Consider the following 22,096-nt stretch of genomic DNA (forward strand, 5'->3'; position numbering starts at 1 on the left):
GAGTTTCCTTCTAGAGTGTTGGGAAGGGCAGTGGCATCTGGACAGGCATCCGCAAAGTGCTGGTACCAGGGAAGATTTCACTTAGCCAATGTTGATGCCCAGAGCAAGCAGCTCACAGGGCCTTCAGCTGCCTTTGCAATTCTCCAGCAAGAGTGGGAGCCCCAGAGCTGGGCTCTCTGTTCCACTGAGTCATAGCTGTTGCTGACCCCACGGCCATGTAGATTGATGAACAAAGACCCCAAATGGTCTATCTTAATCACAGGCCTTGTTGCCATGGTTCCATTATCAGATGCTCCCACCACCCTGACGCTCTTCCCACTTAGGTCCGTACCCAGGGTCACTCCAGATCCCGCCCTTGGGCTTTCCCAGGAGGGACCCCAGCAGCAGACTCGGAGGGTCTGAATGGAGTCAGGCTCATGAAGTGGGCTGGGATTGGCGAAAGCAAGCACTGGGACTTCAATATGCTGTACTGCTCACGGTGGCCCATTAAGAGTCCCCGCCTCTGCCAGGATTTGTAATGTGTCTCTCGGTGCTCTGAGCGGGATTTGGTCCCACTTCACTTGTAAGTGTAGATGCAGAGATGGAGCTATCATGATTTTGTGACTCCAGGTAGCAAGCAGATTCGGGCTGGGGGTGCAATTGCGTGGTAGAGCACTTGTCCAGCACACACTAAACTCTGGTCCCATCCATAGCCAGAAAGACAAATTAAATTAAAAGCGGCTTCTAGGCCTGTTCTCTGCCTCCTGGTTCAGGCGTCTTGGTTTTCATGGCCGCAAAGTTTGAGAAAGGCTGTGAGGGTGGAGAGACGGCCAATCAGGAGATGGTTTGTGTGGAGCTTGTTCTGGGCACCGATTCAGAGCATGTGCTTGCATCCTGTCATAAGATGGCATTTCAGAATCACTTTTTTTTTGCCTTGAAGGCAATTGAAGTGGGAATAGAGTCAGGAATCTCAGAAGTCTCTCTGACCCACTGAGAGGCAGTGTGTGAAAAAAGGCTCTGCCTTGCTACAAATGTGAGGAGAAAAGAAAAGGCTTTCTAGCTGTTTATGCTGGAGGCAAATGTGTCACTTTCAAATGGATTCTTTCGAGCCTAGACACAATTTTCATTCTCTGGTGAATCAAGGCACACATTGCTCCCTCTCCCCCAGCCTCCCCCCCCCACCCCGCTCCCTCCTGTTAGCAAAAGATCTATTCCACAGATACATTGGAGAGACGGTCCTGGGAAACTTATTCATTGCAAACCCACTGGGGCTGCTCCTCTGAACCCTACTGAATCCTGGGTGGGGGCCAGGGAGCTCCTGCCTACCAAGAGAGGGTTGTACCCCCTCAGTAAGTAGCCGTCCTGGTCAGTCTTGATGTGTCCCTGCCAGAGGCTACCCTGAGAGTTTGGGGTCAAATAGAATTTCTTGACTACACAATTTAGGAACATGTGCCTATGTGTGCCCGTGTGCACGTGTATATGTGTGTGCACGCGTGTGTGCACACGTGCGCGTGAGCACACATGCACTTGCGCATGGGTGTAAACTCAGGTTGCTGTGATGATTCAGGACGATCGAGGTGACAAGAGTTGACTCACGGGGTGACTGCTTAAAGAGGTAGGTCCATCCCAGCGGCTCTCAGGCTTTTACAGTGTCTACCCCAGTCAATATTTGCTTATTATCTCCTCTCCAAATGCTCTATTCCATTCACATAGAATGGAATATTTCACCGTCTTTTAATTGTGTGTTATTTATGCATTAAGATATGGTCTCAGATATAGGCTCCCATGTGCTGGGATTACAGGCATGCATCACCACACCTGACTTAGAGTTTGCCTTTACCATGCGTGTGTGTTGCCTGGAATTCATAATGCCATATGGAATACACAGGTTTGGGAAGAAGTCAGTGAGGACTGGGGGCTTCATTCTGCAGCTCAGGAGTTGGGTGCGGAAGGTGTGACCCCCAGAGCTGCTGGTGTGATTGGGGATGGGCACAGCCATGGCGGCTTCACAGGGAGGTCCCCGGCGTGGGCTTCCCACACATTCTGTGCTCTAGCTGTCTCTTTCAATGCAGGCAGACATTAACCCTTCAGCCTTTCGTGTCAGCCTGGACTTGATGATACCAGACACATCACTTCCCCCGCCCCTTCCATTGGAGGATAGCAGTAAGGGAGCGTGGCTTTGCAGATCCCAGTGTGTGTGGTGAGGGGTGGAGACAGACCTTAGAAGGGAGTGGAGAATGGGAGTCAAAGCCAGAGGAGCCACTTAACCCTGGGCTGGGGTGTGACTCCGTGGTGGAATGCTTGCCCGGCATTCTTGAGGACTGGGTTCCATCCCCAGCCCCACGGAAAAGGGTGAAGAGGGGAAAAGGGCATATCAAGGTGTTTTTCACCTGGACAAGAACGTAGTCTCTGGTGCACATTTTAAGACACAGCTTCCCTAAAGTCATATCTGTGGTTACTTGCAGGAGGCTTGGAAGGACTCCATGGATGGGTACTTCACTTATATACTAGGTTTGTGTGGTTTTCTGTATTTATGCTATACTTTACCACGCCACCCCCTTGGGAGTGCTCTTGAAAAAGAAAGGAGGTAGAGTTGAATATAATCTTCACAGGGTAAAACCCATTGCCTCTTGTGAGCTCTGCAATCTTAACCTCTGTAAGCCTCAGTTTCCTCATCTGGAAGAGTAATTATGACAGTAATTGCCTCCTGGCACTGTGGTAGGAATTTAAGACAATGGGCAGAAATTGGCTGGCCAGGGCAGTTGCGAGGTCACGCCAGTGGGTTGGCTGTGGACAGAAGGAGATTCCAGAGGCCCTGAGTCTGCTCCTTCCCCCGCCCCCCCTGCTGCCCCCAACTCTGGCCCGCCATGCCGTGTGCTCTCCACACCCTGGCTGCCTTCTGATGTGTCCTGCATCTGAATGTGCCTAATAATCCAGTGGGCAGGCCACACCGGAGTGCAGAGCGGCCATGGCATCCCTGTGCACCTGGCAGGTGAAAACGTGTCCCAGACACATAACTGAGACAGCAAATTGGTTTCTGCCTCCCTGGGCAGGTGAAGTCACACTGCTTTTTTACCCTTCTAGTCCTGGGTCTCCTGTGAACCTCATTTAGTCTCCTTTATCAGGCAGAGTAATCTCCAAAGGTGGGGGTGGGGGAGTTCAGGGTCATTCCACCACCTCAGGGGTTGCTGGTGCTGCTGATTCCTTTTCTCTGCATTTCTCTACATATGTAGAATTCTGCCAAATGCATTACCTTGTGCCTGCCTGTCTACCTCTCTCCTTTCCTCCTTCTTTTCTTTTCTCCCTCCCTTTCTGTCTCCCTTCTTCCTACTTCCCTTCCTCCCCCTCCCTCCCCTTTTGTGGGTGAGGATGCGGGGGGGGGGGGGGGGCCAGGTTCTTAAGCCTGTGGGCAAGGGCACAGCCCTGACTGCTTGCAACTGGCTTGTGGTTAGCATGTCTTTGAGGCTCGTCCACGTAGCCGCCTGCATCACAAGAGCCCTCCTTTCCAAGCTTGCATATTGTCCAGCACAAGACAAGCACAGTGAGTTTTACTCACCCCTGTGCACTCCCCCCTTGCACATACAGAGCACAGTTGTTTGGCCCATTTCGCTGTGGATGGGCACTGATTTTTGTGGGTGACGTGGCAGTGGGTGTGAGTGGATCCGTTCACCATTTGCTCCCCTGCACTGGAAAACCAGTTGTCCGGTCTGCAACCGTCCACTGGAGTTACTGGGTTATAATTCTGATGAGAGAAGGGAGTGTCTCAGCTTGTTTCACCCCTGACCCCTGCACTCTGGCCAGTACCTCCCAGCGGGGTCAGGGCCAGGTTGGGGGGGGGGCAGCAGGACGGGGCCGGGCACTGAGTCAGAACACACCGCTCCTTCACGGCTCTGGCTTCCTTGCACTGGAAGGTCCTCTTGGGAACAATCAATGAAAACTCTGATTGTCTTTCCATTTCCCACATTCTGTGATTGTTTTCACCACAAGAAGGTAAGTACTTTCTGTGTGATTAGACAGCCCAGATTTTCTGATGTGTGATTTTAAGACCAACCCTGGAATCTTGGTGATCCTCCTACCATGTGTCCAGCTGTTCTTCTCCTATGTTCTGGAACAATTCAAACTGCCTCTGCCCAGGGGAGGCTTTAATGAGCTCTGGAGACAGGAGGGAGAAGCCAGGGGAGCAGAGCAGGATCTCGGCACAGGCCTCCGTGAGAAGCCAGCTCAAGGAACAGGGGTTCAGGTTGCTGACTGCAGCACACTGTGTGGCCACACCCCATTACATCAGTGATAAGGGGACATGCGAGGCCTCTGTGTCCAGTGGGTTTGAAGACTCTGAAAAACGTTCACCCTCCCTCCTAAAGACAGTCAGCCCCTCACTCTAATGAGGGACCTTGCTTTCCCTCATCCAGGAACTGTAATTGGAGAGTTGGAGGGTAGAGAAGGGGAAGACCAAGTAAAAGTGACTGCCGGAACTGTCCCATCCCTCACTCCATCTGCAGGGTCTGCTCTTACCTGTTTCATATAAACACTGATAGGAACCAGGAATCCCACTACCAAGAAAAAGGGGCCAAAGGTTTGTAAAATCTCTGATAGAGTAACCACCTTGTTTGACAAAAGAAACCCAGGGAATTTAAGAGAAGGGAGCTAAATCACCCTGCAGCCAAATGTGATGGCACATGCCTATAAGCCCAGCTAATCAGAGTCTGAGATAGGGAGGATCGTGGTTTGAGGCCAACCCAGACAAAAAGTTTGCAAGACCGGCATTTCAGTAGACAGGGTCAGACATAATGGTGCATAACCGAGATTCTGACTCTACACAGGTAGAGATAGTTGCATCGATCAAGGTTGGCCCCAGATAAAAATCAAGAGAGGGGCTGGGAAGGTGGCTCAGTGGTAGAGTGTTTGCCTTGTATGAATGGGGCCCTGGGTTCAATTCCTCAGCACTAGATAAGCAGAAAAAGCTGGAGGTGGCGCTGTGGCTCAAGTGGTAGAGCGCTTGCCTTGAGTGGGAATTATTCAGGGACAGCGCTCAGGTCCAGAGTTCAAGCCCCATGACTGCAAAAAAAAAAAATCATGAGATTCTGCCTTTAAAGTATCCAAAGCAAGGGCTGGGAAGGTGGCTCAGTGGCAGAGCGCTTGCCTTGCATGCCTAAGGCCCTGGGTTCAATTCCTCAGCACCACATAAGCAAAAAGAAAAATACTGGAAGTGGTGCTGTGGCTCAAGTGGTAGAGGGCTAGCCTTGAGCTGAAGAGCTGAGGGATAGCGCCCAGGCCCAGAGATCAGGCCCCACTACCGGAATAAAAATAAAATAAAATAAAATAAAATAAAGTATCCAAAGCAAAAAAGGACAGAGGGCATGGCTCAAATGGTAGAGCACCTGTCTAGCAATTAAGAGAACCTGAGTTTAAGCTCCAATAACCATCAGATTCATTTAACTAGCAATCATGAGGCACTGAGTTCAAACTCCAATAGCCATTACATTCATTTGAATTTGATGCACATGGGTTCTTGTTCTGAGAGTACAGAAATAATGCTAGGGGGATGGAAAGTTGGCTCAGTGGTAGAATGCTTGCTTTGCATGCATGAGGCCCTGGGTTCAATTCCTCAGAAACACATGAGCAGAAAAAAAATGGAAGTGGCACTGTAGCTCAAGTGGTAGAGCACTAGCCTTGAGCTGAAGAGCTGAGGGGCAGCGCCCAAGCCCAGAGTTCAAGACCCATGACCGACAGAAGAAAAAAAAGAGGGGCTGGGAAGGTGGCTCAGTGGTAGAGCACTTGCCTTGCATGCCTGAGGCCCTGGGTTCGATTCCTCAGCACCATATAAGCAAAAAGAAAAAAGCCGGAAGTGGTGCTGTGGCTCAAGTGGTAGAGCGCTAGCCTTGAGCTGAAGAGCTGAGGGACAGCGCCCAGGCCCAGAGTTCAGGCCCCATGACTGGAGCCCCCCCCCCAAAAAAAAAAATAAGCAGCAAGACCCTATTGACCCCACCCTCCTGTTCTTCCTCCTCCCTTTAGTCGATTTGTCAGATGATGAGTGGTTTGTTTGAAACAGGCAATACCCTCCTCCTGGGCATAGCACAGGATGGTGGCTTTTAGGAGTGCTGGCCTGAGTTATGACAAGACCCAAGACCCTCCCTTGCATGGTAGCCACTGGTTGGTAGATTAGCGGATGAGCTGGCCTGAACCAGTTGATTGATATCTTCCTTCAAACTCATTTAGTAAATGTGTTCTGTGCACCTGCTATGGGCCAGGTGACAGTGAACAAAGCTGGCCCTGGGCACCCCTGCTGGGAGAGCGCTCTTCTCTCTAGGGAGGCTCCCATGCAGCTGTGGGCGCACCCGAGACTCTTGTCAGCCAAGAGACAGCCATCCCTGCGCTCTCAGGGTTACAGCCATACCATCCTCACTGCCCCAACACACGCGCGCGCGCGCACACTCACACACACACACACACACACACACACACACACACGGTGATGCCATCTCTCCTGTGCGTGTCTCCATAGGACAAGGTCCCTCCACCATCCATTCTCTTGTCTGCCAGCCAAAGGGTCTGCCTACCATGTATGTACCACGCAGGGCCAGCCTGTGAGGCTGCAGTGCTGACTGAGGCTCTTTTCCTGCTCCTGAGGATATTCCAGCCAAACAGGGAAGAGGACAGCCCCCTAATGAGCACAGGTACTGCGGGGCTGCTGGCAGGAAGGACGCACTGGTAAAGCCTCGCCGTGCGGGAAGGGAGAGGAGAGGGGTCTGCCAGGAAGCGGGCACTGGAGCTGCACCTCTCATCTCTTCCTGACTGAGGCTGAGAATGTGGGTGTCACCGTCAGGGAGCCCTGGCTTCAGCAGAGCACCATGTGAACTGACGAGGGACAGAGTCTCCACTGACAGTGGATGAAAGGGTGGTTTCCACCCCAGCATGGCTCTGAGCATTGAGTCTCCGGGAACTCAGAGGTGGGGCTCTTGACAGCAAACGTGAGGCTTTGGGTTTATCCCCAGCACTGAGAGGGGAAAGGCAGAGGAGCATGCCTAGCTTAGTGAGCCTTCTTCACCTAGACCTGGGAGAGACTCGGTGAGGATGCGGGGGGAGGGGGGTGCCGACAGCACCCCAGGAGAGACTAGCCGAGCCGAACGCCCCGAGCTGGAGGGACCCCCATATGGCCACACACAGCTCAGATTTAGCTGTGATCGTTTTCTGTGCTTCCTTGGGACCATGTCATCTGCAAGTTTACTTCCGCCTTCTCTCCTAGAAGCTGCATTTCCTTTTCCTACCAATGGTATAGGCTTGAAACCCCTTCCTTTCTGCCTACGTGACAAGCATGCCTGGGAGGGGCAGAGAGAGGGCAAGGGGGGCAGGCTGCCACAGGCATGGCGTGCAGGCTCCATCTCCCGGGGCACAGGCAGGAGGAGGAGACAGTAAAGGCCCCCAGGTGCCGTGACCCCAGGTGCGGTGCTGGGATTGCTGGCTCCGAAGACCCAGACATGACTCAGAGCTAGAGCAGACACCCACAGTCTGTGAGGAGGCCTGATTGGCAATTAAGCAATTAGAACCCAGCTTGACAAGGTTCTCATCAAAAGCTGTACAGAATTCAGAACAGACCTAGAAAAGGAAGTGGGGAACCCGGTGCATGGATCCAGGAATGCCTTAAAGGGAATTGCACAGAGCTGGTCATAAGGAGTGAGTGAACACTTGCAAGGCAAGGCGGGGTGGGCAGCATGGGCAGCCCTGCAGGGCAGGCATCAGACAGCTTTTCAAGGTTGTGCAGGATCAGGAGACGAGGTGCATCACGGTGAGCAGAATGGGAGCAGCCCTGCACAGTGGGCTCAGGCACCCACTGCCTGGCCTCTGCCTGCTTCCACACTAGAACCGACTTGTCTCCAGGCCTTTTTCCTGCCCCCTGGGGTGGGCAGCTCTATGTGGCTGTGGGGGAGGGATGGGGAGGGGAGGGCACACAATGCAGGGACACATAAATGGAGGTGTTATTTTTGTAACCTCCTTGTACAACCATTTGTAGATAAAAAATAATTTTTAAAAAATGAGAAAGAAGACTCGGCACTGGAAACATGAAGTTGACTTCCATTACATGGCCTGGGTTTGGTGCTGGGGTATGCCACCTGGGAGATTCACATGAGTCTAAGGAAGGCCATTCTCTGGCTGGTCTTGGATGCCAGGAACTTCCTGTCTCCGGAAGTCTGTCCTCAGATAGCCTTTGCCAGAGCAAACAGCCTAAAGGAAGGTTTGTGTCTGACACAGGGGAAATGATTGCCATTCAGAGAGACTGGCCAATTAACCACAGGCAGGACAGAAAGTTCTTGCATGAACTATCACCCCCCCCCCCCATCCCTGAAGTACTCTGAAGATGAGTAGTGGTGGTCTTATTCATGAAGCTGTCTCCAGCAGCTTGGCAGGGAAAAACACCTGCTACCCTGCTATTGATTAATAGTTCCTGAATGTATTAAAGAATTAGCATAACGTGAAGTCTAGAAGTCGGTCAAAGATCCTGACACCCAGATAGCATGAGGGTGGGGGTGGGGTACTGGTAATTTTATTTTTTATTTTTGGTCCATTGCAGGGCTTGAACCCTGGGCCTGGGCACTGTCCTTCAGCTCAAGGCTAGAGCTCTACCACTTGAGCCACCACGCCACTTCTGGTTTTCTGAATAGTTTATTGGAGATAAGACTCTCATGGACTTTCCTGCCCGGGCTGGCTTTGAACTGCGATCCTCAGATCTCAGCCTCCTCAGTAGCTAGGAAGACAGGTGTGAGCCACCAGGGCCTGGCTGGACTGGTAATTTTTTAAAGGTCTTCACATGGCTTCCATGTACAGGGTAGGTTGAGAGCCACTGGGTGCAATGTGCTGGAAATTCAGGACAGTTACATTGCCCCTGCCCTTGTCAGGATAAAAGTCTAAGTGGCAGGTTACCTAAATGCATCCATGCGTTCATTTATCGGGTAAGGTTCAAAGGGTTGAATGCATCCATAGAGTCAGGCAAAGAGTAGTAAGAGAACCCTGGGAAAGGAATGCGTAAGTGTGGCTCATGGAGATAGGAAAGCCTCAAAGAAAAACTTTTACAGTGGGAATTGAAGCTCAGTCAAGCTAGTGTTCTATTGGTTAAGGCATCCTCCAAGTCTTTTTTATTTTTATTATTTATGTATTTATTTATTTATTTATTTGTTCGTTTATTTTGGTTGTGGGGCCTGAACTCTGGGCCTGGGCACTGTCCCTGTGTCCCTGAACTCTTCAGCTTAAGACAGGCACTCTACTGCATGAGCCACAGCACCACTTCCAGTGGTTAAATGGAGATAAGAGTCTCATGGATTTTCCTGCCTTGGATGACTTTGAACCATGATCCTCAGATCTCAGCCTCTTGAGTAGCTAGGATTACACTAGTGCCCGCTCCTAGTCTTTTTGAGTTTTGCTTTTGAGATGGGGTTTCACAAGCTGCCTGGGTTGGTCTCAAATTCACAATCCTCTTGTTATTACCTCTTGAGTGGAGGGATTACAGAAGTACACAATCACAATAGCGTGAAGAAGGCATTTTATTTTTTAAGTCTTGATGTGGTTGTACAAAGTGGTTATGATTTCAGGTGTCTATGTGCACCATGTGTCTTGGTCAGGCCTCTTCCTTCCTTCCTTCCTTCCTTCCTTCCTTTCTTTCTTTCTTTCTTTCTTTCTTTCTTTCTTTCTTTCTTTCTTTCTTTCTTTCTTTCTTTCTTTCTTTCTTTCTTTCTTTCTTTCCTTTCTTTCTTTCTTTCTTTCCTTTCTTTTTGTCTGTTGTGGGGCCTGAACTCTGGGCCTGGGCGCTGTCCCTCAGCTCTTCAGCTCAAGCCTAGCGCTCTACCACTTGAGAGCCACAGCACCACTTCCGGCTTTTTCTGCTTATATGTTGCTGAGGAATCAAACCCAGGGCCTCATGCATGCAAGGCAAGTACTCTACCACTGAGCCACCTTCCCAGCCCCCTTCCATCATTCTTTCTCATCCCTACAATTACCACTCACTCTCCCCACCCCCAGAGTCAAACCACATTTGAGGAGGGAATTTCTAAGATAGGTTTTGTAGAATAAACAGAAGTTTCTGAGTGTCTTCTTTCCTTCCCAACTTAAAAAAAAAAATTATTGTTGTTATTGTTGTTGTTTTTCCCCTGGGGCTGGGTAGAGAACCCAGAACCTGCCGCATGCTAGTCAAGAGATCTGCCCTGAGCAGACACCCCAGCCCTTTTGTCAGATTTTATTTTGAAACAGCGTTTTAGGACAAGGGGGCAGCAAGTGCTGCATATCACTCTAGAAGAACTTGAGTGTTGGGGGACAGCGCCCACCGTCATTCTGACCCCCAAGCCCCACGTTGGAGTGCGAAGGGGAATGCCAGGGAATTTCCACACCTTCCGCTGAAGGCGTTGCAACTTCTTCTCTCATTGGGAGCAAAATAGTTGTGTGGTGAGATTTCAGTGTTAACCACATTCAAGGTGGCCCTTAAACTGAGTCCGCATGGTGCACAGATGTTCATTCATTATCACTGACTCATACTGTTGGTTTCAGTCCTTCTGATTCCTTCCAGGAAGGTCTAGGTCCAGTGCTGGAAGGTCTGAACGCCCCTGATCTCACACTTGCTAATCTGCCAAACAAAGCAGAGCCTTCCTCAAAATATCTGGTCAGAATTTAATCTCATTATTTTGCCATCATCCTGTTTATTCCTATGGAAGGCTTTGGAAGCTGACAGAGATGCCTGATTTGCTGTTTTAATTGACACATACTGATTGACACATTGATGGCACATCATGTGACATTTTGATCTACATAGTCATTGTATAATATAATCAAGTTGGATATGCTAAATAGCACATCTGTCATCTCAGACATTCGCAGTCTATCTGTTGAGAACATGCAGAATCCCCTCTTTTGGCTCTTCTGCAGTTTTCAGCACAATACTGCTACGCATGGCCACCCTGCCATGCCGGACAGCACCAGGCAGACATTCCTTTTGAACCTGTGACTCTGCACCTGTGACTAGCCTCTCGCCGCCCATACTCTCCAAACATGACCTGTGGCAGCCTCCCTGACTCTCATGAATACAGCTAGCACATATATTCATGTATTCATTTTTGTATGAATCTGTTTTCACTCCTCTGAGACAAATATCCAGGCATCCATTACCCATTACCAAGGCGCATGGTGGCTGCATGTATGTATTTTAAGAAACTGTCATCTTTTCTTTTCTGGAGTGGCTGCTCTGTTTCCTGTTCCACCAGAAAGGCTACAAGAGCGATGGCTTCCCTGAATCCTCGTCAGCATGTGATGAGGCCATTTTCGTTATTTCAGCTGTTCTAACAATATGAAGTAATTCCTCCTTGTGGTTTTGACTTGCCTTTCTTGATGGCCAGTGAGATTGAACACTGGATGTGCGTGCGCGCGCGCGCGTGTGTGTGTGTGTGTGTGTGTGTGTGTGTGTGTGTGTACACATGCACGCCATCTATTGTGCTCTTTGTGAAGTGTCTTTTCGTGCCCTTTATCTTCTGATCTTCTGACTGGATTTTTCGGTCTTTACTGCTGAGGTTTGTGAGTTCTTTATATATAATCAGTACTAATCCTTTGTCAGCTATATGGCTTGCAGATGTTTTCTCATCCTTTTGAAAAGATACTTAGAAGAACAAATTTTTTGTTTTGAGTCGACCTAGTTTGTTCATTTTTATGGCTCAAATCTAAAACTTCTTACCTAGCCCTAGAACCTGAAAGTTTTCTCTAGTGCATTTTGCTAAAAGTTTTATACATCTGGGCTGGGAAGGTGGCTCAGTGGTAGAGCGCTTGCCTTGCATGCCTGAGGCCCTGGGTTCGATTCCTCAGCACCACATAAGCAAAAAGAAAAAAGCCGGAAGTGGCGCTGTGGCTCAAGTGGTAGAGCGCTAGCCTTGAGCTGAAGAGCTGAGGGACAGCGCCCAGGCCCAGAGTTCAGGCCCCACGACCAGACCCCCCCCCCAAAAAAAAAGTTTTATACAAATTTAAGACCTTTTTTGAGATAACTTTTTAAGGTAAAATATGAGATTTGGGTTAAGCCTTGGGCTTCTTGACTGTAGGTTGCCCGTCAGCTCTGATACTATGTGGTGCAAAGGGCTTCTGTCCTTCATTAACTTGATTGTGCACCTTTGTCAAAACTGAGGCTGAGGAAGGAGTCTCGATTTGAGCCCAGCCTGGACAGAAAAGTTTAAGAGACCCCATCTTAACCCATAGTTGGACACAGTGGCAGCACCTGTTATCCTAAGTTCTAAGGGAGGTTGAGATTGGGAAGTCACCGTGCCAGGCCAGCCTGGCAGGAAAGGCCACAAGAGTCCATCTCCGTGGAAGGGGAAGCCGGACATGGTGGTGTACACCTGTGATTCCAGTAATAGCAGGAAACTTAAAATAGGCAGATGCGCTGGGCGTCGGTGGCTCACACCTGTAAATACTCAAGAGGCTGAGATCTGAGGATCTCAGTTCACAGCCAGCCCGGGCAGTAAAGTACTGAGACCACTCAACTTTTTATATGGAAAGGTAAAATTAATGATAATAGCAAAAATATGTTGAAAACAAAAGGGAAAAAAAGGAAATGGGAGGAGTCAGCTGATTAGAAAGCATCAGAAATCACAATTCTGAGGCTGTTAAGGCAACTCATGAAGCATTAGAACAGAGAGCCAATAAATAGACTCATGCAAGTCAGCCAGTGGTTTTTTGTTTTTGTCGGTCATGGTGCTTGAACTCTGGGCCTGGGCGCTGTCCCTCAGCTCTTCAGCTCAAGGCTAGCGCTCTACCACTTGAGCCATAGCGCCACTTCCGGCTTTTTTCTTTTTGCTTATGTGGTGCTGAGGAATTGAACCCAGGGCCTCAGGCATGCAAGGCAAGCGCTCTACCACTGAGCCACCTTCCCAGCCTGACATCCCAGATTTTGATGGTGATTATGTCACACCTGTCCCTTAGTTTGGAGAGCTGGTGTGCTTACCCTGTGTAGCCTTCCGGTCTATGAGTGCCGTCTCACTGTGTTATCTGTGTCTCCGTGTCCTTCATCATTCATGGTAGTTTTCAGGATAAAATCTTGCACAGTTCTTCACATGAGAATTATGAGTTTGCCTTCATTCCTTAAGAATGTTGTCACCGAGGGCTGGGAAGGTGGCTCAGTGGTAGAGCGCTTGCCTCGCTTGCATGAGGCCCTCGGTTCGATTCCTCTGCACCACATAAGCAAAAAAAAAGCTGGAAGTGATGCTGTGGCTCAAGTGGTAGAGCGCTAGCCTTGAGCTGAAGAGCTGAGGGACAGCGCCCAGGCCCAGAGTTCAGGCCCCACGACTGACAAAAAAAAAGAATGTTGTCACCGAGTAGGAATGTGTGGGCTGGTTATTGTGTTCTCTGGGCCTTGCCTACATTCTGCTCCTGCTTGCCTCCATTTCCCAATGAAGAACCACTGCCATTGTCCTTCTGGGGAGGCTGTGTTTGTCTCAGGCTGTTTTCAGGTTGTTCTTGCCATTGTTATTTTCAGTAGTTAATTAGTATGTGTCTTGGTGTGGACTGGGGGCAGTTTGTGCTGCCTGAACTTCACCCAGTTCTAGATTCCAAGTTCTTGGCAAATTTAGGACATTTTCAAACATTTTTTAAGTCCACTTTTTCCTTCATCCTCTTTCTTGTCACCTTCTAGGATTATGAGTATGTGAATGTGAAATCTTTGTATTAGTCTTATAGGAGACCTCTAGGGTGTGTGTGTGTGTGTGTGTGTGTGTGTGTGTGTGTGTGTGTGTGTGTGTGTGTGTGTGTGTGTGTGTGTGTGTGTGTGTGTGTGTGTGTGTGTGTGTGTGTGTGTGTGTGTGTGTGTGTGTGTGTGTGTGTGTGTACTGGGGCTTGAACTCAGGGCCTTGAGCTTTTGTTCCACTTTTTAAACTCAGGGCTGGAGCTCTACCACTTGAGCCACATCTCCACTCCCAGCTTTTTGCTGGTAAATTGGAGATGAGACTTGAGACTTTTCTGCCCAGGTTGGTTTCAAATCGAGATCCTCAGATCTCAGCTTCCTGAGTAGCTAGTATTACAGGCGTGGGCCACTGACACCAATCAATTTATAATCTTTTAACTTAATCTGTTTCCCCTCTGCATGTTCAGATGGGGTCATTTCTTTTTTATTTTCCAGTTCACTCTACTTCTTCCATCCTGCTTTTGAGCCTGCTTATTGAGGCTTATGTTGAAGGGGGTATGCAGATTGAAGTCAGGGCTTTGTGCATGTTAGACAGGTGCTCCACCACTTGAGATGTGTCTGCAGCCCTTTTCCTGCTTTAGTTATTTTTGAGATAGGTTCGCATGTTTATAAATCATGGTTCTTCTTAGTTTCCTCTGTTGTTTTAGAAAACAATAGACAATAATGAGTTTTTAATTTATTTCAAGTGTACACTTTGACATTATGGAATTATTCCACCATCTCTAGTATCTTATCACTAGTGTGTTGGTTTTTATTTTTAATTCTGTTTACAATCTTATTTTGGATATACCAAGTGATTTCTGATGGAATGTGGCCCTTTTATGTATGATGTTAGGAGCCCCAGATCGCATTTCAGCGTCCTTTTCTGTGTGGTCCCCTCTGACCCTGGGGCAGAGGAAGTGGATTTGGGGGAAGGGAGCTGCTTCCTGTGGAGTGAAGTTCTGGATCCCAGGACCACTGGGTTTTTCCGACACCAGAAGGAGAGATCCTTGCCATCTGCTTCAAGTTCCTATGTTCAGGTGGCCCTCCTGCCTCAGCCTCCCAAGTGCTGGTGTACAGGCACTTAGTTGTAGTTAGCAGGAGAATAGGAAAATGTGTCTCTACTCCATCACCAGAGCTCTCTGCATGCCAAAAGCTCTTTGAGAAGCCAGGGTTGAGAACTGCACTCCATCCATGAAAGCAAGAACTGTGTTTGTCTTTCCAGTCTCATAGTATCCATATCTGGCAGGAATGTCCTTCAGTAAAGATTTTTGTGAATGAATAATGAATGAATTGGCAAGAGGGGAAAGAATGGGTGAATGGGTGAGTGATAGAGTGAGTAATTTCCTAATAGAACCACCAGCAACCTCCCCTGCACCCCTATTGTGTTCCCCCCCACCCCCACAAGGGAGGGCTGTGCCAGCAGGGGACGCCAGGGTGGTGTGGGAACTACGCAGCCGGGAGGGAGGTATTGAAGCTTCTGGTCTCCTGGTGTGCTCTCTTGTAAAAGCTATATCTGCCTCTTTTCTCTTTTCCCAGATCTTTTATTGACTTCAATTTCATAATCATTTTTTTCTTCAAGCAGAGAACGTCCTGGATAACTTTGGTCTTTGAAGGAGCCTTTCTCGAGGCTTACTCTGCAGGGATTGGAACAAAATGAAAACACTATTCATCTTGTTCTGAGATGATACTTGTGTGTGTGCTGGGCCTGGTCTTGTGCTCATTCTGTCCTTGTTAGTGCAGAGGTATGTACTGCCACTTCATAGAATTTTATTTTAAGCATTTATGTTCCCTTCTCTTCCAAGGAAGGGGAGGATGTGAAGGTCATTAGGATGCTACAAGGTAGGGAGCCTTTAAATGAAACTCACTCTACAATGTTGCTTTGTGGGCAGGAGTACTGAGGGTGAACCCAGGGCTTCATAGGTGCTAGGCAAACACCTGCCACTAAGTTGTACCCAGCCTATTCTTCAGTCTCAATGCAAGCCCTATGAGTGCAAAGTGCCAAGGCTATGAGTACAAAGTACTAAGTCCTACAGGTACAAAGTATCAAGCCTATGAGTGCAAGGCCCCAAGCCCTGTGAGCTCCTTATGAGCCTCAGTTTCTCCATCTGCAAAATGGAAAGAGGTGTGAGTCCCTATTTATTTATATATGTATTTATTTATTTAGTTCGGTCATGGGGCTTGAACTCTGGGCTTGGGTGCTGTCCATGTGTTCTTCAGCTCAAGGCTGGCACTCTGCCACTTTGATCCACAGCGCCACGTCCGCTTTTCATTGAAGATAGGAATCCTGCCCAGGCTGATTTTGAGACGTGATCCTCAGATCTCAGCCTCCTGAGTAGCCAGGATGATAGGCGTGAGTCACCAGTGCCCAGTGATTCCAAGTTTTATAAGGCTATTAGCCCTGTGAGGATTAAAGAGAGCAGAGAGCTCTCTGTCCTGATGATGCTTTGCAAAAGTCCTGAATATATTGCAATATAAGGCTGTGCTTTCTTTTCCTTAGTGTTGAAGGCTGGAATCAGCTGTATCTAACAGAACCGAACTGAAACTGAGCTTGCGGCCCTTCTCTGGGTTGCTAGTAAGAGATAAAGAGCCGTCCAGCAGCTTCCCTTTCTGGAGCTAAGACTCGAAACTCTAGCTTGGCACTACAGGGGTGATGTTGGGAGTAGACAGTCAATAAGTCCCGTGCCGTTATTATTACTGACTTCACAGAACCCAATCTTAGAACATTGCCATTCTTCCCCCAAAGATCTGTTGATTTTATACTTTGCCTGACATTCAGGAATCTACTTTCCTTCTCTATACATTTGCCTCTTCTGTGTGTTGTTGATTTTGATTTGTCCCAGCCCGGGACATTTCTAGAAACAATTGGACAGTGGGTTGCCTTTTCTGTTTAGCCGGTGTCACCGTCCCTCTGTGTGACAGCGTGTGTCAGTACTCCATCCCTGCTGTTAACAGACACCTCCTTGTATATAAGTAGCCTGCGGGATGTTTAAGTGTGTCAGTTATGCACATTTGCGGACAAACTTTTCAGTGGACACATATGATTGTTCCAGCACAACATTGCATTTTGCCTGCCACTTCCTCTGTCTCTCTCTGCTCCTTCCTGGGCTTGGGTAGGCCTGGGGACAAGCAGGGTGTCACACCTCTGCCATAGCTACAGATCTCATTTTCTCCGCAGTTCAGCTCATGAAACTGGCAGTGTGTTAGCATTCCCTTCCTCCTTAACAGGTCCTCAGCCCCTCCCACTCCACTCATGGGAGCAGCTTAGAGCCCCCAGATTTATCAGTGGAATGCCCCCCCCACCTGAACTCCTCCCTGTCCCAGAACTCTCCTGGGATTGGTCGGCATTCCCACCCTCTGCCCAGAACTCTCCTGGGATTGGTCGGCATTCCCACCCTCTGCCCAGACCTATCTGTGCATGCGGAGTACCTCCCACCTCTAGCCCCAGAGTTACAAGGTTCCACCTGGATGGGGACAGGTGCCGGATTACTCCCTCTCCTGTGGGAAAATGGCCCTCTGATCAACCTCCTCATAAACCACCTTCTCCTGCCTGTGGCTGTCTCCCCAAGGTCCCCTGGGATGGCTGGCCTACCCAGTGCAGCCCCATTCTGGTTTTCTGAAGAGAGAACTGGGCTAAGTGCTCCATTCAAGGCCAAGCAATAGCAGCCTCAGGTCTAATCCTGTGTGCCTAGCCGGAGTGAACAAGTTTGGCTGTCAAGCCCCACCCCCTAGGTGGGGCGGAAAGTTCCTAGAAAAGGAGGAGTCAGGAGCAGGGCGCATCTTCCCCGCCCCCCCCCCCCCCCCCCCGCCCCCTTTCCCCCTGTACTGTTTCCATGTTCCCATTTCCAGCCAGGGCTTCACAGATCATCTCCTCCAACTTTGTCTTGCTTTCCCTGTGCAGTGTTGAAGAAGATTGACAGCATGGAAAAACCACATTTGTGTAAAAACTCAGCTCTTAGGCTGTTTTATTTATTTTTATTTTTTTGGGGGGGGTCCAGTCGTGGGGCCTGAACTCTGGGCTTGGACGCTGTCCCTCAGCTCTTCAGCTCAAGGCTAGCACTCTACCACTTGAGCTACAGCACCACTTCCCGGCTTTTTTTTCTTTTTGCTTATGTGGTGCTAAGGAATCGAACCCAGGGCCTCATGCATGCAAGGCAAGCGCTCTACCACTGAGCCACCTTCCCAGCCCTCTTAGGCTGTTTTAAACACAGGCGGGCACTGGTGGCTCATGCCTATAATCCCAGCTACTCAGTGTAAGGGTTGGTAAAAAGAGACCACCATGCAGTTCAGGCTGAAGAGAGTTTATTTGGAGAACCAAATTGCTATACCCTAGGGCAGGGTGTGGCAGCCTGACTTGGTGGTTGGATACAGTTATATTAGGTAAGGCAAAAGGAGATGTAGCTACATTAAATGAGGAAGTTGCCTCAGAACCTTTCACTGACTCACAGTCAGGTGATTGAGAGTCATTTGGTGATTACCGGTTTTAGGCTAGTGAATTTTGGCCAGGCTACGTGCTGTCTTTCACAAAGAGGAAGGGGGCGGGGGCGGGGGATCTTCTCCTAGTCAGACCTAACACTCAGAAGGCTGAGGTCTGAGGATGGCAGTTCGAAGCCAGCCTGAGCAGAAAAGTCCCATGAGTCTCTTATCTCCAGTTAACCGCTCAGAAACTGGAAGTGGCCCTGTGGCTCAAAGTGGTAGAGTACTAGCCTTGAGCAAAAGAACTCAGGGAAATGCCCAGGCTCTGAGTTCAAGCCCCACAACTGACAAAAATATTAATAACAATAAATAAATACAAAAATACATAAATAAAAATAGGTACTCTAGGCCAGTACCGCCTGTCCTCTGCAGGCTGTCGGGTCCCACCCCCTCACACTGCTCCCCCTGGGTCCTGGGTCCCCTTAGTGTTTCTTCCCAGGCTCTGTAAACATTTGCATGAGAACTGCATCCCCAGAAGCAGGGGCAGGGAGTAGGAGCTGCCTGGGCTCAAGGTCACTCACTGCCTGCTGCATATGTCCCAGGGGCTGAGTCGTCGCCGTGTGTTGCCAGACTCTTGAGCAGTCCCTGGTCCCTCTATCAGCTGACATTTTACTGTTTGCTCTGTGCACACAGGCGGTGGCCCTGGATCCGTGGGGCTTTATGGAAATGATGCTTTGCTCATGTTTGATGAGAATATGCAGTCCTTGGCACACCCTTGTGCAGGACACCTTTTTCTTGGAATTAGAGCAAAGAAATTAATGTTCTTACTTGGCTGAAATAACCATCATGCAAATGAACGAAGGGTAGAGCAGCCTGGAATGGGGAGTAGTGGTGAGGAGGTTTGGAAGGAATCAAGAAAGATGTCCCAAACCCTCACAGAGTTGCTAAACATGTGGGAAATAGGTTCTTTATTTTTAATGATTTTTTAAATGAAGAAATGTGTCTCAAAGCTGGGTGTGATGACTCACACCTATAATCCCATATACTTGGGAGGCAGACATCAAAAAGATTGTGATTCAAGGGCAGCCTAGACCAAAGGTTCACAGGATTCCATGTCATCAAATAAAGTGGTATACGCCTGTCATCCTAGCTACCAGGGAAACAGGTAGGAAAACACAGCCCAAGACTAGTCTGTGCAAAAACCATGAGACATATCTGAAAAATAACTTAAAATGAAAAGATAATATGTCTCAGTCTCAGGTGGTAGAGTTGCTTGCCAAAAGCGAGGTCCTGAATTGAAGCCTCAATACCACCAAAGGGGGAAAATATCATTTTTTTAAAAATGGGTATATGGCTCAAATGGTAAAGTCCCTTCTGAGCAAGCACAAGATCCAGAGTTCAAACTCCATGCTACCAGAAAAGAAAAGAATGAACATAGTTGGTTAGTTCTAATTTTTCCTATTGTCAAACCAAGATACTCATTGTTGAAATCGTAAGAAATACAGAAGATAGTAAGTACCACTACCCAGAGAAAACTACTGTTAATGCAGCAGAATTACCTCTGCAGTGAGGCCTGGGAGCCATCAGAGCTGGCGCCATCCTGCACAGGAAATCTCTTTTGTAAATTCAACTTCATTATAAACATTATCCCATGCCATTGCTACTGCACTATAGATGTGGTTTTGAGTGGCTGTGTGTTAGTCTTTTTGTAGCTTACCCCCATTGTCCTAATCCATTCTCCATGACTATAATGAAATGCCCAGCTGTATGCAGCACAGATGTATGTAGCCTGTGGTTTTGCATGGGCAGTCTCATCAGTGGACGGAACCGTGCCGAGAACATGTGTAAGAAGCAAAGGCCACATGTCAAGACAGAAAGCCAAGCTTTGGCTGATCCTGGCTGGCCCTCTGCAACAGCTTTGTCTTTCAAGACTGCTGGGGTGCTACAGCAGCAGCCTCAATCCCTCCAAAGCAGCTCCTGCAGTGAGCTAAAGACCTTTCACTGGCCCCCGCCATTTTTGTTTATTTTTCAGAGATACTGAATTTTGAACTCAGGGCCTTGTACCTGCTAGGTTGGTCCTTTACCACTTTAGCCATGCCTCTAATCCTTTCTGCTTTAGTTATTTTAGAATAAGGTCTTATTTTTTTTTCCCCTGGGCTGCCGTCCTACTACTTGTACTTCTTCATGGTGCCGAGGGTGATAGGCACCTGCCCGTCTGCCCAGCCATTGAGTGAGATGGAGTCTCGTGAATGGAGCAGCCTTGGACTGTGATTCCCATCCTACGTCTCGGATCTCAGCCTCCCGAGCAGCAGGGATCACAGGCTGAATTCAGCCACTGTGCTCCAACTTTTAAAAGTCTCATCTCTGACATCGCCACACTGATCACCAAACTTCTACCATGTAAACCCTTGCGGGACACACCCAAACAATAGCCCACAGATAGCACCTGCCAGATACTTATTTGTCGTAAATAATGCGGCAGTGGGTATCTTCATGCATATATCTTTCTTTCTTTTTTTCTTTTTTTGTCGGTCGTGGGGCTTGAACTCTGGGCTTGGGTGCTCTCCCTGCATTCTTCAGCTCAAGTTGAGCATTCTACCACTTGAGCCACAGTGCCACTTCTAGTTTTCTAGTGGTTTATTGGAGATAAGAGTCTCACGGACTTTCCTGCCTGGGCTGGCTTTGAAACATGATTCTCAGATCTCAGCCTCCTGAGTAGCTAGGATGACAGGAGTGAGCCACTGGTGCCTGGCCATGCATATATCTTTATTTGTATTTGAGTTCCCATAAAAGAAAATGTTAACATTGAATTTTCTAGGGAAAAGTCGATATTTGTCTATTCAGGACAATTTGAACCATCATCTTCAGATCTTGGCCTTCTGAATAGAGTTACAGGCAGAAGCCAGTGGTTCCCACCTGTGAAATGATTAATCCCATAGATATTTTTCATGCTGTGGCTGCGGGCATTTCAAGGGTAGATACCCATCTGACACAGGCAGAGCTTGGGGTTTGATCCCAGAAAGTGGGACTTCTGTCTTTTCATCTTCCCACCAGTGAGGTAATGAGTGGGACCCATGATGTCCTCTCCCTGCCCCTGCCTGTCTGCCAAGAGAGGTGTGGGTGGGTGTGGGTGTGGGTGTGTCCTGGGAAGCACTCACATTCCTCAGGCTGGACCCTGTGGCCTCTCCTTCCTAGGAACCAGCGTTTTCCAGGCCAGCGCTGCTCCTCCCACCACCTCTGTGTGGCCAACTTAACTCAGTGCTCCCTTGGATTTTATCTCTTCTCTGGAAAAGGCTCGGGATCCTCAGGCCCTGTGCGAGACATGTGCAGGCAGTGGGTGCACTCTGCAGCTGCCTTCTAACAGTTCTCCAGAGCCAGGAGCCGGTGGCTCACACCTGCAATCCCAGCTACTCAGGAGGCTGAGAGCCGAGGATCGTGGGTCAAAGCCATCCCAGGCAGAAAATCCATGAGACTCTTATCTCCAGTGAACTACCAGAAAGCCAGAAGTGGCGCTGTGGCTCAAGTGGTAGAGTGCTCGCCTTGAGCTGAAGAGCTGAGAGACAGCGCCCAGGCCCAGAGTTCAGGCCCCACGACTGACAAAAAGTAAAAGAATTCTCCAAGGTCTGAGCTTCCTCCCAGAGCGCAGCCATCAGCTAGCTGAAAAGGAATGGCTTCTCAGAGCTGAGATACTCAGCACATCTTGTTTCATGTATTTGTTGATTCATTCATTCATTCTTTTCTGTGTATGCATGTGTGTGCTGAGGATAGAAACCCTAGACAAATGCACACCCCAAGCCCTGTTTGGTTCTCTAACAAGTGCTTGTTGGTTCACTTTGTGTTGTTTTGGCGCATGGGCATGGATGGCACGTGCTAAACGCGCACTACTCACTCAGGTCTGCCCTAGCCCCTGATCTTTTGCTTTTATCTTCACACAGAATGTCATGTCTAAATACTAGGAAGAAGCACATGGAAAAAAGAATTACAGTTACAAGATGGAAGAGTTGAGTTATACTGTGTTCGCTTGCC

The 22,096-nt window shown here is 48.9% G+C and overlaps 1 protein-coding gene across 3 annotated transcripts in view; it reads left to right on the top strand.

The window, feature by feature from the left end:
- Positions 1-22,096, top strand: part of LOC138824813 (histamine H1 receptor-like) — a 63,010-nt gene that overhangs the window by 35,633 nt on the left and 5,281 nt on the right. Inside the window, exon 1 of one of the 3 annotated variants that reach the window (XM_070019131.1) lies at positions 3,959-3,969. The exons of the other annotated variants lie outside the window; for them this stretch is intronic. The gene's annotated coding sequence lies outside the window, so the exon portion shown is untranslated. Of the gene's footprint in view, positions 1-3,958; positions 3,970-22,096 lie in introns of those variants that run through there. 3 annotated transcript variants of the gene reach the window in all.

The sequence above is a fragment of the Dipodomys merriami genome, unplaced genomic scaffold (assembly GCF_024711535.1).
Source record: "Dipodomys merriami isolate MVZ:Mamm:240054 unplaced genomic scaffold, mDipMer1.0.p SCAF_13, whole genome shotgun sequence".
Taxonomy (NCBI): Eukaryota; Metazoa; Chordata; class Mammalia; order Rodentia; family Heteromyidae; genus Dipodomys; species Dipodomys merriami.